Source organism: Nycticebus coucang, chromosome 17 (genome assembly GCF_027406575.1).
Source record: "Nycticebus coucang isolate mNycCou1 chromosome 17, mNycCou1.pri, whole genome shotgun sequence".
NCBI lineage: Eukaryota > Metazoa > Chordata > Mammalia > Primates > Lorisidae > Nycticebus > Nycticebus coucang.
Window position 1 is genome coordinate 52,553,965 of NC_069796.1, and position 22,195 is coordinate 52,576,159.

General features: G+C 38.5%; 1 pseudogene; it reads right to left on the reverse strand.

The window, feature by feature from the left end:
• Positions 1-4,807: 4,807 nt before the first annotated feature.
• On the reverse strand, positions 4,808-5,809 carry LOC128568549 (zinc finger protein 1 homolog; annotated as a pseudogene).
• Positions 5,810-22,195: the final 16,386 nt, after the last annotated feature.

Sequence of the window (22,195 nt, forward strand, 5' to 3'; positions counted from 1 at the left end):
TTTCCAAAGAAGCCCTTTCCAAGAACGGACATTTCAAATGGTTGGAGCATTCTTTCTGCTCCCAAGATGGAATCTTTTGTTCCTGAGTTTTATGACTTTGGTTATTGTTGTCTCCTGAATCCATTCAGTATGAAGGTGAAATTCTTGTCTATGCGGCAGTTCTTTCTATATTTAGAGTCAGTCTTACTCTGAGTTCTCTCATTTTCAGGCTGAATGGTATAAATTTTTCCAGCCATTTTAAATAACCTGTTGTTTCCTTTCTTTTCATCTCCCAAATACCCTATGGGCACATTAAGTCTGTGTCACTCTTAAGATGTGAAACCAGAATGGGATATAATACATTCTGGAGGGCAATACTGAAAATAAACAAGTATGTAAACAGGAAAATGACAGGCAGTGGAATTGTTGTGATATAAATATAAAAGAAAAAACCGCCAATGGTGTTTGGAGGGTAGAAAAGGGACATTGTTTTAGACTAATAGAACCCTCACTCTGGAGGTTGACTTTCAGGAGGTAGGAGCAGAAAGTTATTTAGTTCAAAGATCAATTTAGATGCTAGTAAGGAAAAAAAAAACTACATCTCTCTTTCTATATCTCTTTATTCAGCTAGGCCTGGGAATTGGTAGAATATGTGCAGTAAACTGAAGGTAGTGGAAACATCTCTCCACAGCCCTAAGAATCTTACTATCATTCATGGTTTCAATAGGATTTTAGTAATTCATTTTTTTATTTTTAGTTTTAATTTCTGTTTATTTTGTGAAGATTGTATGCTGGCCACTATACTAAACAGTGGGCATAGAGATGAGACCCAAATAGAATATGCCTTCTTCCCCACCCTGAGCCCCACTTTGCAGGATCTGGTGGAGTACAATGAGTGCAATGTTAGCCTGGTTTTGCTGCAGGGTAAGCAGAGGTAAATTCAGCAGAGGGTTAAAGCTGGATTAACTGCCCATGAACGTTTTATTTCTCTGCTGGCTGAGCACAGTAAATATCGATGATAATGTAATGTTCTTTCTCACTGGGAGGAGAATGAGGGACACAAGAGAGGCGGGAACTGACCTTTCAGTTCTGAAAGAGAGAATATTGAAGAGAGAGTGTCCCAGTAAAATCAAAATACATTCATAAAGTACCACTCACTAACACTTCTGGGGTAATATTCTTTTGATGGATCAGGTATTTTTGACCATTTCTGGATTATGGAGACCCTAAATAAACTCTAATTTGAAAACTCTGGGCCTTTCCCCAAGAAAACACGTGTGTACATGTGTACATTATCTTTGTGTTATGATGCTGAGGACCTCAGAGACCCTCTGATGAATCTCAGAAAGGAAGAGATACAACTGTGGTTCACATTTTGAATTTAGTTTGTGGATCAGTGTATATTTTCTGGCTTAAAGGCGCTTTAAAATTTTGTGAAATTTGTTACCAAGAACTGAAATCAAGACATTTTCACATAAAAGTTTATGTGTTTGGCTTCTTTTGAGAAAAAAAAAGAAATTCAAAACCATTAAGAGGAAAGTATAAATGTATTATCACAACAAGTAAGTAAGTGAGGTGACGGTTATGTTAGCAAGTTTGATGTAAGCTTTCCATATGTATATCAAATTAGCACATTGTATCCATAAATACATTAATGTACACAGTTATGATTTAATTAAAAAAAACAAAATGTTTGGCATTCTTGGGCTTACATCATGGTCATCATCAAAGGTTTAACTGTGCTGTCTTCTTTAAATGTGGAAAAGTCTCCTTAGTTGTCTAAGGTCCTCTCTGCTTTCCCATTCACTTTTAGGCATTTGAATTTTGTTCCTTATTCATGGAGTGATTAAGGTCAAGAGACCCTTGACTCTTAAAAACACCTCTTTTGCATTTCAGAAAGAGATCCAGCCACCCCTCACTCTGCTATGGGGCTGGATCCAGGAGCCCAGATGATGTTCTCAGGGACCTCCACTACTGTTTGCTTTCCTCTGAGTTGGTTCCATTCTCAGGTAGCCTCTTCCCATGTAGGAGACAGATGGCCTCAGACTTGTATCATCTCTACAGCTTGCAATGCTGTTGGTACTGGGGAGCTTTCTTTCTTAATAACTCCAGAAAGCATAGGATACAGTTTCATAGGACCCATTTGGGCGAGTCTGTGTCAAACCCTCAATCAATCACTACAGCCAAGAAAAATGGGACCAACTCTTTGGCCAGGGCCCTGCCTCTGAGTCCATGAAACTCTAGGGAATGGGATCAGTGTCATGTGTACCTCATGGGTCAGGGCTAATTCCCCAGAGGAGTACTAGGGAGTTAATTACGGAAGAAGGAGGCAAATACAAACAGTAAAGGCCTGCTCTGTGTTAACTTAGCCCAGCTCTTTTTTTTCTCTCCTCAGGACTCTGAAAGGGGAGGGAACTTGCATAAGGCCACAAACCTAAAGAGCAGCAAACCTGAAGAACAGACCCAGAACATTTGCCTCAAATCCTAGTGCTTCTTCTATCTTGCACACTGGTTCTTCTTTATTATCTATTTTTCTGTGATTCTGATTGATATGTTATGGGGTAACAGTAATCATACTTGACAATAAATCAGTCCCAGAACTATAGAATTTCAGTGATGAAAGGTGCCTAAGTGGACTTATCACTCAAATGAGAAAGCAGACCAAGAGAAAATGACTGACTCACATAAGGTCAACTGACAGTTTATATAAAACTATCAAAGTGCCCTCACTTCTCTTATCTCATTTGACAGTAAGAATAATCCTATGACACACTGAACCTGAGTGGTGTTTTTTCAAGCATTTTCTCATCAATGAGATCATTTTATCCCCATAACAACCCTGTAAAGTAAGAGAGGATAAAAATTATTCATCCAGGTTTATAGATAAGGACACAGGGTCAAGGAGAGTAAGATACTTGTCCACAGCATGTGGAGGGAAGAGCCAGTTTATAATTCATCTGTTTGGCTCTGGGCTGTTTTTCTCTATCACATTTGAATTAAATATTAAATGTATACTCAAAGAACTTTTAGTAAGTAGTAATCTAAGCACTTGGATACACTAATCATTATCAAGATTTGTAAATCTTACCATTGCACGTTATGTATCATACTTGTTTGTACCAATGGCAAATTCAGGGGCAATAGAGCTTTAATTCACAGCAATAAAAGTTAATGGAATTTGGGGAAAATAACAGACACAAGCAAGATAAGATGAAATTCAGAGAATTTTAGATTGGGAAGGAATCATAGCAAAAAGGAAGACTCATTCTCTTCTTAACAGATGAGGTAAATGAAATTGAGAAAGTTTTTTGTTTTTTTTTTTACATTGGATACTTTTTCTTCCACTTTTTTTTTTTATTAAATCATAGCTGTGTACATTGATATAATCATGGGGCATCATTCACTAGCTTCACAGACCGTTTGCCAAGTTTCACATATACCCTTGTAAGATGTACCGCTGGTGTAATCCCACCAATCCCCTTCCCTCTACCCACTTTCCCCCTCCCTCCCCTCCCTTTCCCCCTTCCCCCTATTCTTAGGTTGTAACTGGGTTATAGCTTTCATGTGAAAACCCTAAATTAGTTTCATAGTAGGGCTGAGTACATTGGGTACTTTTTCTTCCATTCTTGAGATACTTTACTAAGAAGAATATGTTCCAGCTCCATCCATGTAAACATGAAAGAGGTAAAGTCTCCATCTTTCTTTAAGGCTGCATAATATTCCATGGTGTACATATACCACAATTTATTAATCCATTCGTGGATCAATGGGCACTTGGGCTTCTTCCATGACTTAGCAATTATGAATTGGGCTGCAATAAACATTCTGGTACAAATATCTTTGTTATGTTGTGATTTTTGGTCTTCCGGATATATGCCCAGTAGAGGGATTACAGGATTGAATGGCAGATCTATTTTTAGATCTCTAAGTGTTCTCCATATCTCTTTCCAAAAGGAATGTATTAATTTGCATTCCCACCAGCAGTGCAAAAGTGTTCCCTTTTCTCCACATCCGCGCCAACATCTCTGGTCTTGGGATTTTGTGATATAGGCTAGTCTCACTGGAGTTAGATGATATCTCAAAGTAGTTTTGATTTGCATTTCTCTGATGATTAAAGATGATGAGCATTTTTTCATATGTCTGAAGGCCATGCGCCTGTCTTCTCCAGAGAAGTTTATCTTCAAATTCCTTGCCCAGCCTGCAATGGGATCCCTTGTTCTATTCTTGCTAATGCGTTTAAGTTCTCTGTGGATTCTGGTTATTAAACCTTTGTCGGAGACATAACCTGCAAATATCTTCTCCCATTCTGAGGACTGTTTGCTTGCTTTACTTACTGTGTTCTTGGCCGTGCAGAAGCTTTTTAGTTTGATCAAGTCCCAGTAGTGTATTTTTGATGCTGCTTCAATTGCCCAGGGGGTCCTCCTCATAAAATACTCGCCCAGACCAATTTCTTCAAGGGTTTTCCCTGCACTCTCTTCTAGTATTTTTATAGTTTCATGTCTTAAGTTTAAATCTTTTATCCAGTGAGAGCCTATCATAGTTAATGGTGAAAGGTGTGGATCCAGTTTCAGTCTTCTGCAGGTTGCCAGCCAGTTCACCCAGCACAATTTGTTAAATAGAGAATCTTTTCCCCACTGAATGTTTTTAATTGGCTTGTCAAAGATTAAATAACATTAAGTAGCTGGATTCATCTCTTGGTTCTCTATTCTGTTCCAGACATCTACTTCTCTGTTTTTGTGCCCATACCATGCTGTTTTGATCATTATCAATTTGTAGCATAGTCTGAGGTCTGGTAGCATAATTCCTCCTGCTTTGTTTTTATTTTCTGGATGAAGGATTTTCCACATTCACTGCACTCATAGCATTTCTCCCCTGTGTGAATTTTCTGATGTATAATGAGGTTTGATTTTTTGAAGAAGATTTTTTTGCATTTATTACACTCATAGGGTCATTCTCCTGTATGAATTATCTGGTGTGTAGTGACTTCAAACTTCTGGGCAAATGTCTTTCCACATTCACTGCACTCAAAGGTCTTCTTCTCCATATGTGCTCTCTGGTGTACAATGAGGTTTGACTGGTGAGTGAAAGCTTTTCCACATTCAGGACATTCAAAGGGTTTCTCCCCAGTGTGAATTGTCTGATGTTTGATGAGGTTTGCCTTATGGGAGAAGGTTTTCTTACATACATTACATTCATATGGTTTTTCTCCAGTATGTATTCTCTTATGACTAATAAGGAGTGACTTAAAGGAGAAGGTCTTGTCACAGTAATTATAAATAAAAGGTTGAACTAAATTTTTAATTTTCTGATGTTTAAAAATGGCTTCTTTATGGCTGAAGGCTTTTCCACTTTTATTATAGTCAGAGTATTCTAAGTCAGGATGGGTTTTCTCTTGCTTAAGATAAAGAAGTGCTTTTCCAAATCCATTATACTCCTCAGCTTTCTTTCTTGCCTAGTTTCTATTGCTATTATGTAAGTCTGAATTGTATTTCAAAGTTTTTCCATATAAACCGTATTTGTAGGGTGTCTGTCTTAAAGAAACAAAGTCTGTATTCAGATTAAGTGCTTTTCCAAAGAGATTATCTCTTTCCTCAATTGGAGTTTGGTTCTTAAGGATTATAAATTGCCTCGCTTGCTCCTCTGGGTTTCCATGGTCCCGCTCCATCTGGTTATCAGCCTTCCACACTTCCACTGAAAGTAAGTTGCTATAATTCTCCAGCATCACATTCATGTATAGGATCCTCTGAGAGGGGTCCAGTTGCTCCCATTCTTCCTGGGTAAAGTCCACGGTCACATCCATGAATGAAACTGATTCCTGGGATTGGTTCATTTTCTGCAGTTTTGGGGCAAAGGCAGAGAACTGTGAAGGCAGAACTGGAGGGGTACAGCTCCCACTCGTGGTTCAGTGCCACGCCTGGTCACGGTGTGGGGCGGTGAAGACAAGTGGAGACTGGGGTTCTGTCACCGACTTGCAGCTGAAGTGGGGGAAGGGCGGCCACAGACGAGCTCATAGCATTGCACATGCGCAGATGCAGGGGCTGCTCGCCAGTTCCCAGGGTCCTCTGAGCGGTGGTCCGTGGGACCTTTGGGACTACACTTCCCACTGGCTTCCGGGGCAGTGCCGTTAGGGACTCTAAGGACAGTCCACTACTGGACTCGTCTGGAGTGTCGGGAGAGCTCGGTCCAAGATGTTCCTTTCTCCCACTGCCTCTCCCGGAAATACAAAAACTTGGCCTGGTGAGCATCCTCAGTTCTCCTCTTCCAGGCAGTCTTCCTGGCTTGTCCACTGCCTCCCCCTTTTGCACCCCAAATGGCCTCCCTGAGTTCCTAACTGATGCCCAGCTGGCAGCACACTCAAGTGTGACAGTGGTGCTGAGATGTAGGGCCAGGAGGAACTAGCCAGGTGAAGGGTCTGGCAACGTGCCAGGTGTAGGCACAGCGTGTACTCTGGCCCAGAGCCCAGATGGAACTCCTGAAATTGAGAAAGTTGATAGGCTTTGCTTCACATCCTATAGCTGGTCCATGGTAGAGACCATACTCCCTGTGGCCCTAAAGATGGATATTAACATGGTGACTGAGAGACAAAGGGCTGTGGGTAAGACACTGGATGATCCTCTAAAAGATTCTGAGAGTGTAAGAAACACCAGCCATTGGTGGTACTCAGGGGAATCTTGGTATCACCAAGACACAGACTTAGATAACGTTGATTCAAGCTCTGCGAAATGAATTGTTATTAATTTTCCTTCAGTTCTTCTGACTTTTTTTTCTGTTTACTTTTTTTCCTTTTATTTCGGGTCAGTGTGAGGGTACAAATAATCAGGTCAGAATATTTGAATTTGTTAGGTAGAGTACATCTTGTAGTTTTGTCCTGTACCGGAAGTGCTTCTGACTTTTGATTGCATCAAAGGAAAACTCTCTGTTGGATTCTAATCTGACTTTAACATATCTCTAGAATTTTCTAGTTTCTCTTTTTTAGAAGAACAGAGAGGCTTGAGTTCAGAGTGTTTGATAGGCAAGAGTGCCTTGCTAAGCTTTAGGCTTTTTTTTGTTTTTATTATATATATTTTCTACATGTGAGAAGTGAGATTCATTTTCAATTCAAGAAACTTTCATTCAAAACTTAAGTAAAAGTGAGTTGATTTGTAAAAAAGTATTATGTACAGAATAATGCAGGTTATGGTAATAGTACAAGGAAGGATATGATAAAAAGCAAGATAATCAGGAATGAATGAAGTTAGGGAATTATTGCAATTGGACTAGGTCCAAGGCTGTTGAAGGGGAAGGTTGAAGAGTGTACCTTGACTTCAGAAGAAAATAGATTTCAGTCTCAGTCCCACCACCGAAATTAGCTGTGTGACTTGGGGCTAAATACTTTATATCTCTGAATCTCAAAGAGTCAAAGGTAAATAACATTGCTTCCTTCACAAGTCTGTTGTAAAGATTGTGAAATATAAAAGACAAGTACCAAGCACGGTACCTGGTACTAAAGAAATGGTAGTTCTCAGGAGAGGAGAGCTTTAGAGCTTTATATCATTATGAATGAAATGAGAAAATAAAACAATGGGTGGTGGTGAAGCACCCAGCTGCAGTCTTGATTTTAAACTCCTGTCTCATCTTTTGTTTCTCCTGAACTGGTCATGTAAGATCACAGCTGATTAAGTACATCTTTGCTCCAGGAGGTCTGTTTGTCACTTTTGGAAAAGGCAAGCTATAATCCTGGAGGCTAATTTGACACTAGAAGACTGAGTGCGTGTTCCCTTGATGGAAAAGCAGCCTTCGGGGCACGCTGGGAGGTGGATTCATTTGTTATGCCTGTGTAGGAGGCCTTGGTTTCTGGGTTGTTAAAGAACAAACAAAAATATCCCTTAAAAAAATAGACTAGGGTTTGGTGAAGCTTGAAATTCAATCCTATGGTTCAACCCTAAGAGAAAATCTTCCTTAAGTTTTTTGAGGTTTGCCCTGGTGGGCTGTAGTTTGCTGATTTGATTTCTTAAAATATTGCATTAAAATATTTATATTGATCCCTGAGTTGTCTCCCCATTAAATTCTGTAGCTGAGGCCAGTGCCCCACTCTAGTCCCAGCCCTCTTCCACAGGGACAAATTTCATATGGAAGAGATTATAATAGTGCTCTGAGGTCCCCTGGTAGATTTAAAGGTAAACGTTAGAAAGATTTTTTTTTTGCTCAACATAATCTGGACAGAAATGGAATAGCTTACTCTAGGAAGTGATGCTTGCCCTGCCTTTGTGAAAGTACCAACCAGAGTAAGTGGCTTCATACAAGAGGCTAAGAAGGAGGGAGGAGTGTCATGCATGAGTGAAAAGAGGATGAAAGACCTTCACACAATTCTGATGTTTGCATGGATTGAAGCCATTCCTTCATTGAGCCTAAAAGGAGTAAATGGTGGCGTCCAGAGAGGAGACCAGAGCAGATATATTGGGCCAGGTTTATTGAAAGGGGAGGGTGATCCACCTGGGCAGTGCAAAGGTGGTGTCTGTGTCTCAGGGCAATTAGAGACTCCTTTTATATGGGGCATTTAGGGTGTGAACAAATTCCATAGCTTGCCTAGAAAGTTAGGGTCCCTTGGCAGGAACTTAGGGGGGGTGGGCTAACTAGATCCTTTGTGTCTTTTTTTTTTTGTCTTAGGAGGAGAGGAGAATAAGGAGGGTGAGAAAGGGTTCAGGTGTGGCTGCATTGGGCCGCAGGGCCAGTCTATCTACAAACAACATTTTGAGAGTTAGCAGTATGCTACAACTGAATGGGAATGCAAATGTAAAGAGACCACATAGCTATCCTCAGGAGTTCACATATCTCACTTGTGAATGTGGCAGGAGTACACTTAAATTACCCCAATAAAGTAGTTAAGGTGAACTGAATGCTTATTATGTCCAAGGCACTGTTTCTAGGGGCTGCACAGGAATTATGTATTTGTTACAGAGGTAAAATGTACATATAGCAGTCTCCGCTTATCTGCAGTTTCATTTTTCCTGGTTTCACTTACCCAGAGTCAACCATGGTCCAATAATAGTTGAGTAAAGTACAATAAGATATTTTGAGAGACAGCATATGGCAAGAGCCTATTTTATTAGGGCATATGGTTATAATTGTTTTGTTTTATTATTAGTTATTTTTGTTAATCTGTTACTGTGCGTAGTTTATAAATTCAACTTTATTGTAGGTATGTTTGTGTAGAACCAAACAGTATTTTTAGGATTTGGTATCATCTGTGGTTTCAACAACCACTGGGGATCTTGAAATGTATACCTTGTGGATAAGAGGGGACTATTATATAGTGAAATCTCCAAATAATTACATTAAAATTCAATGAGTTTTGATATTTGACTCACTTTTTTTTCTTTTTTTTTTTATTGTTAAATCATAGCTGTGTACATTAGTGCAATCGCCTGTACCCATGCTAAGATGCACCATAGATGTGGCCCCACCCATTACCCTCCCTCCACCAAAACCTCCCCCCTCCCTTCCCCTTCCTTGGCCCTTTCCCCATAGTCTTGTGCTATAGTTAGGTTATAGTCTTCATATGAAACCTATAATTTAGCTTCATAGTAGGGCTGAGTACATTGGATACTTTTTCTTCCATTCCTGAGATACTTTGCTAAGAATATGTTCCAGCTCCATCCATGTAAACATGAAAGAGGTAAAGTCTCCATCTTTCTTTAAGGCTGCATAGTATTCCATGGTATACATGTACCACAATTTGCTCGTCCATTCGTGGGTCGATGGGCACTTGGGCTTCTTCCATGACTTAGCAATTATGAATTGGGCTGCAATAAACATTCTGGTACAGATGTCTTTGTTATATTGTGACTTTTGGTCTTCTTGGTATAAACCTAGTAAAGGAATTATAGGATGGAATGGCAGGTCTATTTTTAGGTCTCTAAGTATTCTCCAAACATCCTTCCAGAAGGAACGTATTAGTGGGCATTCCCACCAGCAGTGTAGAAGTGTGCCCTTTTCTCCACGTCCACGCCAACATTTCTGGTTTTGGGATTTTGTTATGTGGGCTACTCTTACTGGGGTTAGGTGATATCTCAAAGTAGTTTTGATTTGCATTTCTCTGATGATTAAGGATGATGAGCTTTTTGTCATGTGCTTGTAGATTGTGCGTCAGTCTTCTTTAGAGAAGTTTCTCTTCAAGTCCCTTGCCCACCCTGAGATGGGGTCACATGTTCTTTTCTTTTTAATACATTTGAGTTCTCTGTGGATTCTAGTTATTAGACCTTTATCAGAGGTATAACCTGCAAATATTTTCTCCCATTCTGAGGGCTGTCTGCTTGCTTTACTCACTATGTTCTTGGCTGTGCAGAAGCTTTTTAGTTTGATCAGGTCCCAGTAGTGTATTTTTGATACTGCTTCAATTGCCTGGGGAGTCCTCCTCATAAAATATTCACCCAGACTAATTCCTTCAAGAGTTTTCCCTGCACTTTCTTCAAGTATTTTTATAGTTTCATGTCTTAAGTTTAAATCTTTTATCCAGTGAGAGTCTATCTTAGTTAATGGTGAAAGGTGTGGGTCCAGTTTCAATCTTCTACAGGTTACCAGCCAGTTTACCCAGCACCATTTGTTAAATAGGGAATCTTTTCCCCACTGAATGTTTTTAATTGGCTTGTCAAAGATCAAATAACGGTAAGTAGCTGGATCCATCTCTTGGTTCTCTATTCTGTTCCATACATCTACTTCTCTGCTTTTGTGCCAGTACCATGCTGTTTTGATCACTATGGGTTTATAGTACAGTCTCAGGTCTGGTAGCGGGATTCCTCCTGCTTTGTTTTTATTGCTCAGTAGTGTTTTGGCTATTTGAGTTTTTTTCTGATTCCATGTAAAATGAAGTATTATTTTTTCAAGATCTTTAAAATATGACAATAGAGCTTTAATAGGAATTGCATTAAAATTATATATTGCTTTGGGCAGTATGGACATTTTAACAATGTTGATTCTTCCCAGCCATGAGCATGGTATGTTTTTCCATCTGTTAACATCTTCAGCTATTTCTTTTCTTAAGGTATCCTAGTTCTCTTTGTAGAGATCTTTCACGTCCTTTGTTAGGTATACTCCCAAATATTTCATCTTCTTTGGCACTACTGTGAAAAGAATAGAGTCCTTGACTGTTTGTTTGGCTTGGTTATTGTTGGTCTATATAAAGGCTACAGATTTATGGGTGTTGATTTTGTAGCCTGAGACATTGATATATTCCTTGATCACTTCTAAAAGTTTTGTGGTAGAATCCCTAGTGTTTTCCAGATATACGATCATATCATCTGCGAAGAGTGAAAGTTTGATCTCTTCTGACCCTATGTGGATACCCTTGATCGCCTTTTCTTCCCTAATGGCAATGGCTAAAACTTTCATTACAATGTTAAAGAGCAATGGAGACAATGGGGAACCTTGCTTGGTTCCTGATCTAAGTGGAAATGATTTCAATTTAACTCCATTCAATATGATATTGGCTGTGGGTTTGCTGTAGATGGCCTCTATTAGTTTAGGAAATGTCCCTTCTATACCAATTTTCTTAAGTGCTCTGATCATGAAGGATGCTGGATATTATCAAAAGCTTTTTCTGCATCAATTGAAAGAATCATATGGTCTTTATTTTTAAGTTTGTTTATGTGTTGAATTACATTTATAGTTTTACATATATTGAACCAACCTTGAGACCCTGGGATAAATCCGACTTGGTCATGGTGTATAATTTTTTTGATGTGTTGCTGGATTCTGTTTGTTAGGATCTTATTGAGTATTTTAGCATCTATATTCATTAGTGATATTGGTCTATAATTTTCTTTTCTTGTTGGGTCTTTCCCTGGTTTGGGGATCAAGGTGATGTTTGCTTCGTAGAATGTGCTGGGTAATATTCCTTCTTTTTCTATATTGTGGAAGAGGTCTAGTAGTATAGGTACTAGTTCTTCTTTAAATGTTTGGTAGAATTCTGATGTAAAGCCATCTGGTCCTGGGCTTTTCTTTTTAGGGAGATTTTGTATAGTTGATGCTATTTCAGAACTTGATATAGGCCTGTTCAAAATTTCCACTTCGTTCTGGCTAAGTCTTGGTAGGTGGCGTGCTTCCAGATATTGGTCGATTTCTTTCAGATTTTTATAGTTGTGAGAGTAGAGTTTCTTGTAGTATTCATTAAGGATTTTTTGAATTTCTGAGGGGTCTGTAACTATTTCATCATTACTATTTCTGATTGATGAAATTAAAGATTTTACTCTTTTTTTCCTGGTTAGGTTGGCCAAAGGTTTATCTATTTTATTGATCTTTTCAAAAAACCAGCTTTTGGATTTACTGATCTGTTGTATAATTCTTTTGTTTTCAATTTCATTTAGTTCTGCTCTGATTTTGGTTATTTCTTTTCTTCTGCTGCATTTGGGGTGGAAGTGTTCTTCTTTCTCCAGTTGCTTGAGATGTTCCATTAAGTTATTGACTTCGTCTCTTTCCGTTTTCTTGAGGAAGGCTTGCAGTGCTATAAATTTCCCTCTTAGGACTGCCTTTGCTGTATCCCAGAGGTTCTGGTAATTCATGTCTTGATTGTTGTTTTGTTCCAAAAATATGGTGATTTCCTTCTTAATCTCGTTTATAATCCATGTATCCTTCAGCATAAGGTTGTTTAGCTTCCATGTTTTTGTATGGCTATGCAGGTTCCTGTTGTTATTTACTTCAACTTTTATTCCATGATGGTGTGAGAAGATGCAAGGAATAATTTCTATTTTTTTAAATTTGCTGAGGTTAGATTTGTGGCCTAGGATGTGGTCAGTTTTAGAGTATGTTCCGTGGTCTGATGAGAAGAATACGTATTCAGTTTTTTTGGGATGAAATGTTTTGTAGATGTCTGTTAAGTTCAGATGTTGAATTGTTGAGTTTAAATCTAAAATTTCTTTGCTTAGCTTCTTTTTGGAGGATCTATCCAGGACTGCTAAAGGGGTGTTAAAATCTCCAACTACTACGGAAGTGGAGGAAATCGAGTTGCTCATGTCTGTTAGAGTTTCTCTTATAAATTGAGGTGCGTTGTGGTTGGGTGCATAAATATTAATAATTGAGATCTCATCATATTGAGTATTACCTTTAACAAATATGAAGTGTCTATCCTTATCCTTAATTATTTTGGTTGGTTTAAATCCTATTGCATCTGCGAACAGGATTGCAACACCTGCTTTTTTCTGCTTTCCATTTGCCTGGAATATAGATGACCATCCCTTCACCTTGAGTCTATATCTATCTTTTAATGTAAGATGCGATTCTTGGATGCAGCAGATATCTGGCTTGAGTTTTTGTATCCAGTCCGCCAACCTATGCCTGTTTAGAGGACAATTTAAACCATTCACATTAATTGAGAGTATTGATAAGCCTTTCGAGAGACCAGTGGACATTTTTAATCCTTTTGCGACTGTGGAAGTTGGAATTTGATCAAAAATTTTTGGGGTGGGTTTACTTTTGTGGTGGAGAATTATGCTGGTCTTTATGGAGGATAGTCTAAGAATGTCATGGAGAGCTGGTTTAGTTGTGGCGAATTTCTTCAACATGTGAATGTCGTTGAAGTATTTAATTTCTCCGTCATAAATGAAGCTCAGTTTAGCTGGGTACAGGATCCTGGGTTGAAAGTTATTTTGTTTTAGGAGATTAAAAGTCGATGACCATTCTCTTCTAGCTTGAAAGGTTTCATCAGAGAGATCTGCAGTTATTCTGATATTCTTCCCCTTGTAGGTAATGATTTTCTTTCGTCTGGCAGCTTTCAGAATTTTTTCCTTCATATTAACTTTACTGAAATTGATTATGATGTGTCTGGGGGATGTCTTATTTGGGTTGAGTTGTGCTGGAGTTGTGAAACTGTCTGCTATCTGGATTTCGGAATCTCTTGGCATGTCTGGAAAGTTCTCCTTCATAATCTCATGGAGAAGAGACTCTGTGCCTTGCGAAGCCACTTCGTCAGTTTCAGGGATCCCTATAAGACAAAAAGCCACTTCGTCAGTTTCGAGGATCCCTATGAGACGAATATTGGTTTTCTTCAAATTATCTGAGAGCTCTCTGAGAGAGTGGTCTGTTTTTGCTCTCCATTTCTCTTCTTCTTTGAGTTTTTGGGAGCGTTCGAAAGCTTTGTCTTCAATGTCAGAAGTCCTTTCTTCTGCTTGCTCCATTCTGTTAGTGAGGGATTCTACTGTGTTTCTCAGATCTTTGAGGGATGCAACTTCTTGTCTCAATGTGTCGAATTCTTTGGTCATTTGGTCTTTGAATCCGTTGACTTCTTGAGATAACTTTTGTAATTCTAATTCGATCTTATTTGCTATCCAGACCCTGAATTCAATTTCTGACATCTCAGCTATTTGTTTGGGCATGGGGTCTTGTGGTGTTTCTGCCCCATTGATCCTTGGGGGAGTGTATCTACTCTGATTATTCATATTGCAGAGTTTTTCTATTGATTTCACCTCATGATTGTTTTTCATCGTTGCCTCCAGCTGTCCTCAGAGTTGGGGAGGTGTCTCTCCAAGATTAGACCCCAGCGGGATGACTCTATTGTTGCTGGATCTTTGTAGAGAGTGACCCTGGGTAGTTCCTCTGGGGCTGCTCTAGCTAGGGAGTTCTGGTTGTGGAAGCAGCTCCGGTTTGTGACACACCCCAATCCAGCAACAGGGCTGGCGGTGCTGCGCATGGTTCTGGGAGTACCAGGTGCCCAGTGACTTTGGCACAGAAAGCCCAAGGCTCCAGCAGTCTCTGGCCAGGAGAAGAGCTCTGTGCAGAGGCAGGGAGGGCTCCAAAGGTCACGCAGCTACCAGAGTCCCTGTCCAGATGAACGGGCTAGTGTGGAAGCTGGGAGGACACAGGAGGGAGGACGCAGGGTTGCGTGGCTCCCGCAGTTCCTGGTCAGGGAATTTGGAGGCCTGGTGGGTGCGGGTCACCGGTTGGGGGTCGCTGCACAGTTCTTATGGAGGTCTGGGCAGTGCCAAGCCCAGGAGTTTTAGGTTGCTATGAGCTGTCATGTCACGGCACTCTACCCAGGGCAACAGCCCAAGTCTCCAGTGTGCCAAAACAGTCTCACTCGGCCCCTAAGGATTAAGGCTGTAAGGCAGCTCAGTCCCCGCCTTTAGGCTGCTCAGTCAGTGGGTTACTTTGACCCACCCAATCCTTGCTCTGAGACCCTGAGGACGGAGCTTGCCAGGGCAGTTCTTTCACAATGGCTTCCTGCACCCAGCTCAGTGGCTCAGTCTCGGGCCCCAGACAACACCCAAAGTTCTCCACACACCTGCTCAAGCTCTCCCCAAGGCAGTTCAACTGAATGCCAAGTCCAAGAACACCGAAACAGTTCACAAGTGAGGCCTTTCCAGTTTGCAGTCTTACTGCTGCTTGTACTTAGCTTGCCGGCGTGATTAGGTCGATTGGACACATGCAACCACTTGCCAGTTTTCCAATGTTTTTGTCCTCCTCTTGGGGTCCAGAAGTCCCTTGCTGGCTCCCTGTATCCTCAAAGGGATGATTATAGGCAGATCCCACCGGCCAGAGATGCCTGGAGTCTTGTCTCCCCAGACTCACTGTTCCCAGTTGCAGAGAAGCTATTACTTGGCCGCCATCTTTAATCTATCTTGACTCATGTTTTGATAACTTAGACACGTGAAACTACCATCCCATCTAATAAATAGATCCAGAACAATTCTATCACCCTGAAAAGTTCCCGTGTGCCTCATTCCAATCAGCCTCCATTCCCCAGAGGAAACCTCAGTTTTGTTTTACATTAGCTGTGGCTGTTCAAAGACTTTATATGTGAAATCACTCAGTGTATTCATAATTGAGTCTAGTTTATTTTACTCAGTATCTTTTTAAGATTTATACATGTAATTGTGAGGTTTTAATAACTTATTTCTTACTCCTAAGCGGTATTCCCTTACATGAATACACCACAATCTGTTTATCCACCTTTTAACAGATAGTTATCTCTAGTATTGGGGGTGTTCCAAATGAAATTGCTTTGGACATTTTTCTACAAGTCTTTTCTGCTGAGTCATGAGGTAGATCTTTATTTAATTTTATAAAGAAACATCCAAATAGTTTTCTAAAGTGATTGGACCACATGTGGAGAGTTCAAGATGGTCCATATCCTTGCCAGTATATGATGCTGTTGGCATTTTAAATTTTAGCTGTCTAGTGTGTATGTAGTGGTATCTTGATATATGGTTTTTGAATTATGTTATTTTTTAAAATTATGTCTTAAATTTATGTACAGAAAAGTTGAACTTTTACTGGTGTATAGTTTTATGATTTTAAACTATATCTAGATTTGTGTAACTTCCTACCCATACTACAATCAGGATACAGAACCATTTTATTACCTTAAAAAGCTTCCTTGTGTGATCCTTTTATAGCCAAACCCTCCTCCCATTCCAACCATGAAAATTACTAATATGTTCTCTCTCTTTATGGTTTTTCCTTTTATGAAATGTCGTATAAGTAATCAGGTTTTAATAAGATCCCTCTTCTAGGTTGTAAACAGTCAGCTTCTTCCTGCATTCTTTTATGGTGGAAGGAGGTCAAGAGTGCTCTCTGGGGTTCCTTTCACTAATTGCATTCTGGAAGCATCTACCCTCACGACCTAATTATCTCCTGGCAGACACTAACATTTGCTCCATTATATATGGGAGTGTACATGTATGAGGAGTGTGTGTGTATGGTAAGGGTATGTTTAACATCATAAAATGCTGCCAGATTGTTTTGCAAAATGGTTGTACTATTTTGTACTCACATCTATACTCTATGAGAATAGTAGTTGTTTGGTTTGTGGGTTAAATTGTATCCTTCCAAAAGATATGATGAAGTCTTAACCCCTGTTACTCGTGAATATGACCATACTTACAGTCTTTGAAAATATATTCAAGTTAAGATGAGGTTTTACTGGGATCTAGTGGATCCTAAATCCAGCAACTGGTGTCCTTAGAAAGAGAGAGAAATTTGGAAATATGATAATAGAGAAAAGAGAGCCATGTCAAGATAGAAGTAGTAATTGGAATGAGGCAGCTACAAGTAAAGCAATGCCAAGGATGGCCACCAACACCAGAAATTAGGAAGAAGCAAGGAAGGGATTTTTCTAAGCACCTTCAGAAGAAGTGTCCACTGATACCTTGATTTTGAACTTTTCATCTCCAGACTGTGTGAGAACAAATTTCTATGTTTTAAACCACCAAGTTTGTAATAATTTGTTATGTTAGTCCTAGGAAACCAATACACTCTACTTTCTCTCCAGGGTATCTCTTTTTCTTTTCTTGTTTGTGGGATGGTAGGGGAGAGACTAGGGAAGGTGTCATTCTAATAGGTATATAGTGGAATCTTATTGTAGGTTTAATTTTCATTTTCCTAATAGCTAATGATGTTGAGCATCTTTTGATGTATTTATTTGCCATCCACATATCTATAATACTTTGGTGAAATGTTTAAGTCTTTTACCCATTTTTTTTTTAAATTGTGTTGTTTATTTTTATTTATATTTGGAGTTTCTTTATATATTCTGGATAGAAGTCCTGCATTAGACACACCTTTTGCAAATATTTTCCCTAGTCTGTGGCTTATTTTTTCAGTCTTCTAACAGCATCTTTTGCAGAGAAGTTTTGAATTTTGATGAAGTCTAACTTACTAATTTTTTTGTGAATCATTCTCTTCAGGTTGTATCTAAGAAGATTTTGCCTCACTCAAGTCACAAAGACATTCACCTGTAGTTTTAAATTTAACTCTATAATTGATCATTTTCTGTGAAAAGGTAAACATCTAGCTTTCATTATCCCCAACATATTTACCATGTATGGTGCTCTTCTTTTCTGTAGATCTAAGGTTTGATTTAGTGTCCTCTGTCTTCTACCTGAGAAACTTATTTTGCCACTTATATGTGTAAGTCTGTTGGCAACGAATTTACATTTGTTGATCTGAGAAATAATTTTTTTACCTTAATTTTGAAGGACATTTTCATCATTAAAGACTGACAATTTCATTTTCTTCAGAAATTTAATGCTATCATTCCATAGGCTTCTGGGGCTCTGTTCTATCTGATGGCTTTATTCTAACTGATGCGTAATTTGCTTTGTCTCTGGCTGCTGTTAAGATGTTTCTCTTTATCTTTTGCTTCAATCAGTTTGACTCTCCATGAAAAGAAATGTGTTTTTCTTTATATTAATCCTGCTTGGGGGTTGCTGTGATTTTTGTATCTCTGATTTGATCTTTTTCACAATATTGGGAATTTCTTTACAATTATGTTTTGTCCATTTTGATTCTCATCTTCTTATAGGACTTCAATCACACACACGTTGGGTGCTTGTTGTTTTCCTGCAGCTCACAGAGCTCACTGAGGCTCCGCTCATATTTTTTCCCAGTACTTTTTAAATTGGATCATTTTATTTATATTTTATAGCTCACTAATCTCTTTGCCTGTAGTTTCTCTTCTGTTGTTAATCTCATTCAATAAATATTTCATATCTAATATTGCATGTGTCAGTGCTATGATTACTACTTGTATTTTTCTTATTAATTACTTTTTTTTAATAATCCATTCTCCTCATTCAATTATTCCCATTTGTTCTTTACACATTTTTGAACACATTTATAGTAGTTGCATTAAAATCCTTGTCTGCTGGGTATACCTGGGACATTCTGGGGTCTATTTCTATTACAGGCATTCCCTTTAGGTGTACCTTTGAGGCATGGTGGGTTTAGTTTAAGGCCAGCAAATATTGCAATTAAGCAAGTCCCACACATTTTTTGGTTCCCCAGTGCATACAAAAGTCATGTTCATACTGCACTGTAGTCTCATTTTTAAGCATTTTTCACAAGATCATAGTCATATTTTTCTTTTTCTACTTCTAGTTAGTAATATTAGATATTATACATGATATGTTATAGATATTCTGTATATTTAAAAAAAATTTCAGAATTTATTCTTGCAGGCAGTGAAGTTTCAGTGTGATCTTGTTAACCTTATAAAGGCTTGGTTTTGCACATATAAATATGTATGTCTTATGTATTTCTGTATTGCTTTTATTCCTAGGAGGAATCCTGTAATCCTGGGAAATAGTCTTTACTTTATGTCATAGTTCTTTTGGGGTATTAGTGGAAATCTCAAGGTATTTATCAATCTTTTCTAACATGGCATGATTAAACACTGGTTAATTACAGCAGCAATTGAAATCTCAGGTTAGCTTTTCACTGTTGATTTTTGCTGAGTTTCTTGAGTCTCCCCCTCACATGCCCTATTCAGGAGAAGGCCAAGACTTGAAAGGTGTTTATAGTCAGTTTTTGGTGCCCTCTCCATTCATAGCATCCCTTCTTCCTGAATTTTCTCTATCAGTTTCCAGCCACTCTGATGGCACTTAAATCATTTGATGCTGATAGCTAGTAAGACCGCAGCTTTCTGCTTGACTTCTTTTCAGTCTGTCCCATGTGGACGAGAGAGCACCCTCAAGAAAGTACCAGAATAAGCCTGCATCTTGCCCCATGCCATTTCCTTCTTTCAGGGATAGAATACACTCCACTTTTTGGAGTGCCTGCTTTGGATCACTCTCTGCCTAGTGCCTTAAATAGTTGTGTTTCTTAAAATATTTCATCCATGGTTTATAATTATCATCTGTGGCTGGGTTAGTCCAACACAAGCTACCCTGTTATTACTGGCATTAGAGTTTCTTCCTACCCTATGAATTATTGTATTTTTCCTTCCAATAAAATAATAATTAGCAGTTATTTTAACCACTGTTTTCATGATGAGCAAAACATGACTAAGAGAGATCAATTTAATTTCTCAAAGTTATCCAGCTTGTAAATGGCACAGAATGAGACTTTAAAGTATTATTAGCCACAAATCCACAACACTGGCCACTGTAGTAACTCAGGGTAGAGAATGAAAAGGCCATATAATCTCAGGGGAAAACTCAGTGTGTTGGTGGTAGACACGTGCTGTGTTTATTTAGTCTGTACTATAGCCACAGAGGGAAGTTACTGCACTGCCCCAGGTACGTTACTCCTGCCAGTGTTGATAGAACGTATGCACAGCTGGTGGATATGGTGCCTGCCTGACTTCACTTACTGGGCTGTGCAAGACATTTCAGCAGAGGCAGGACTGCTTACTAGGAAGATGAGACAGCATTAGGGAAGCCAAAGGTGGAATGGCGTTATATAGTCATCTAAGTCCTAGAAGCATAAGTCCAAGAAGAAAGGAAAAGACCTTGAAGATTATATAGTTAAGGTACTAGTCAGCTTGAGTGACCATAACAAAATGCTGGGTGGCTTAAATGGCAGAAATTTATTTTCTCATAGTTCTAGAGTCTGCAAATCCAGATCAAGGTTCTGGCAAATTTGGTTTCTGGTGAGAGCTCTCTTTCTAGCTTGCAAGTGGCCACATTCTCATTATTTCCTCACATGAAGTTTCTCTGCTTTCTCTGTTATAAGAACACCAAGCTCATTGGATCAGGACACCGCACTCATAACCTCATATAACCTCAATTATCTCCAAAGACCTCATCTCCAAAAGTTGGAGAGTGATGAATTTTAGGGAAACACAATTAAGTCCATAATAGATAGTATCCAGATAAAAGCTAAAATAACTGTAGTGATGTAAGAGGTAAATAAAAAGGGCTCTTCTTTTCTTTACCTGTTAGGTAGTCAGGAGACATTTCAAGGAACTCCCCTTGCTTATGAACAACTACCTATCCAGAGTAATTTGGCATGTAGCAACTACCCTAAAACATCCCTGACTCTTGCCTGAAACTTCCACCATGAAAATGTTTCTCTTGGTTAAATGTGTGGTATGTAAGAGTATAAAGGTAAGTCATTTAAAGTTTTAGTGTGAATTAATTATTATAATTCTTTCTCATAAGAAAGCTTCTGTGGATAAACACTATCAGAAAAATATTTTACTATATGAATTCTCTTTAACATATCATTAATTTGAATATTAGTTTCTTCATCTGTCAAATGGAGATATGATAGCATGAATTTTTTATATGATATGAAGAAAAATTGAGGAAATATAGCTAAAATTACTGTCAGAGTAAGCTCACAATAGAGGATAGCATCAGTTATTTAATGATGATGTTGGTGATCATGACAATGAAAAAGAATAAATATGGGGCACTGATCCTTTTAGAAAGATTATTGGGGGTTTTCTGGATATGTGTGTGGGCTGGTGTGACTGCATTGACAATAAGGGATCTGTGAGAAGAAAAAAGGGCAGCATAGAAAGGAGAAAAAGGTAAGGGGCCTAAATATATACAATTTGTGTTTGTCAGTTAAAAATAGATAGAAAAGACAATCCACAATATGGAAAATATTTGCAAACGATACATCTGATAATGACTTAAAAGAATATATATATATACACACATATATATACTCTTACAATTCAATATATACATATTATATATATAAATATATATATATATAAACTCTTACAATTCAATGACAAAACAACCACCAAATTTAAAAAATAGTCAAAGGACTTGAACAGACATTTCTCTAAATAATATATACGAATGGTTAATAAGCATATGAAAAGTTGCTCAATATCACTAATTATTAGGGAAATATAAATCAAATCCACAAGGGGATATAATTTCACAACCATTAGGATGGCTATTATAATAAAACCCCACAAAATAGAAACTAATAAGTGTTGACGAGTATGTGAAGTTGATTGGAACCCTCATGCTTTGTTGGTGAGAATGTAAAATTGTATAGCCACTGTGGAAAACAGTTTAGTGGCTCCTCAAAAAGTTAAATATAAAATTATATGAACATATAATCTAGCAATTTCAATCCTAGGTACATGCCCCAAAGAATTAAGAGCAAGGATTCAAACAGATACTTGTATGTCAATGTTCGTAGCAGAATTATTCATACTAGCTAAGAGATGGAAACAACCCAAATGTCCATCAACAGATGAATGGATAAATAAAATGTGGTATATATGCATCATACAATGAAATGTTTTTGGCCATAAAAAAGAATGAAATTCTGATACATTTACAACACAAATGACCTGAAAACATTATGCAAAGTGAAATCTGCAAGACACAAAGGACAAAAAAGATTTCACTAAGATGAAGTACCTAGAAGAAGCAAATCATACAGATAGAAAGTAGCTAGGGGTTTCCAGAGACTGGGGGCATGGAAGAATGAGGAGTCATTGTTTAACATGTATGGAATTTTTGTTTGGGATGATGGAAAAGTTCTGGAAATGAATAGT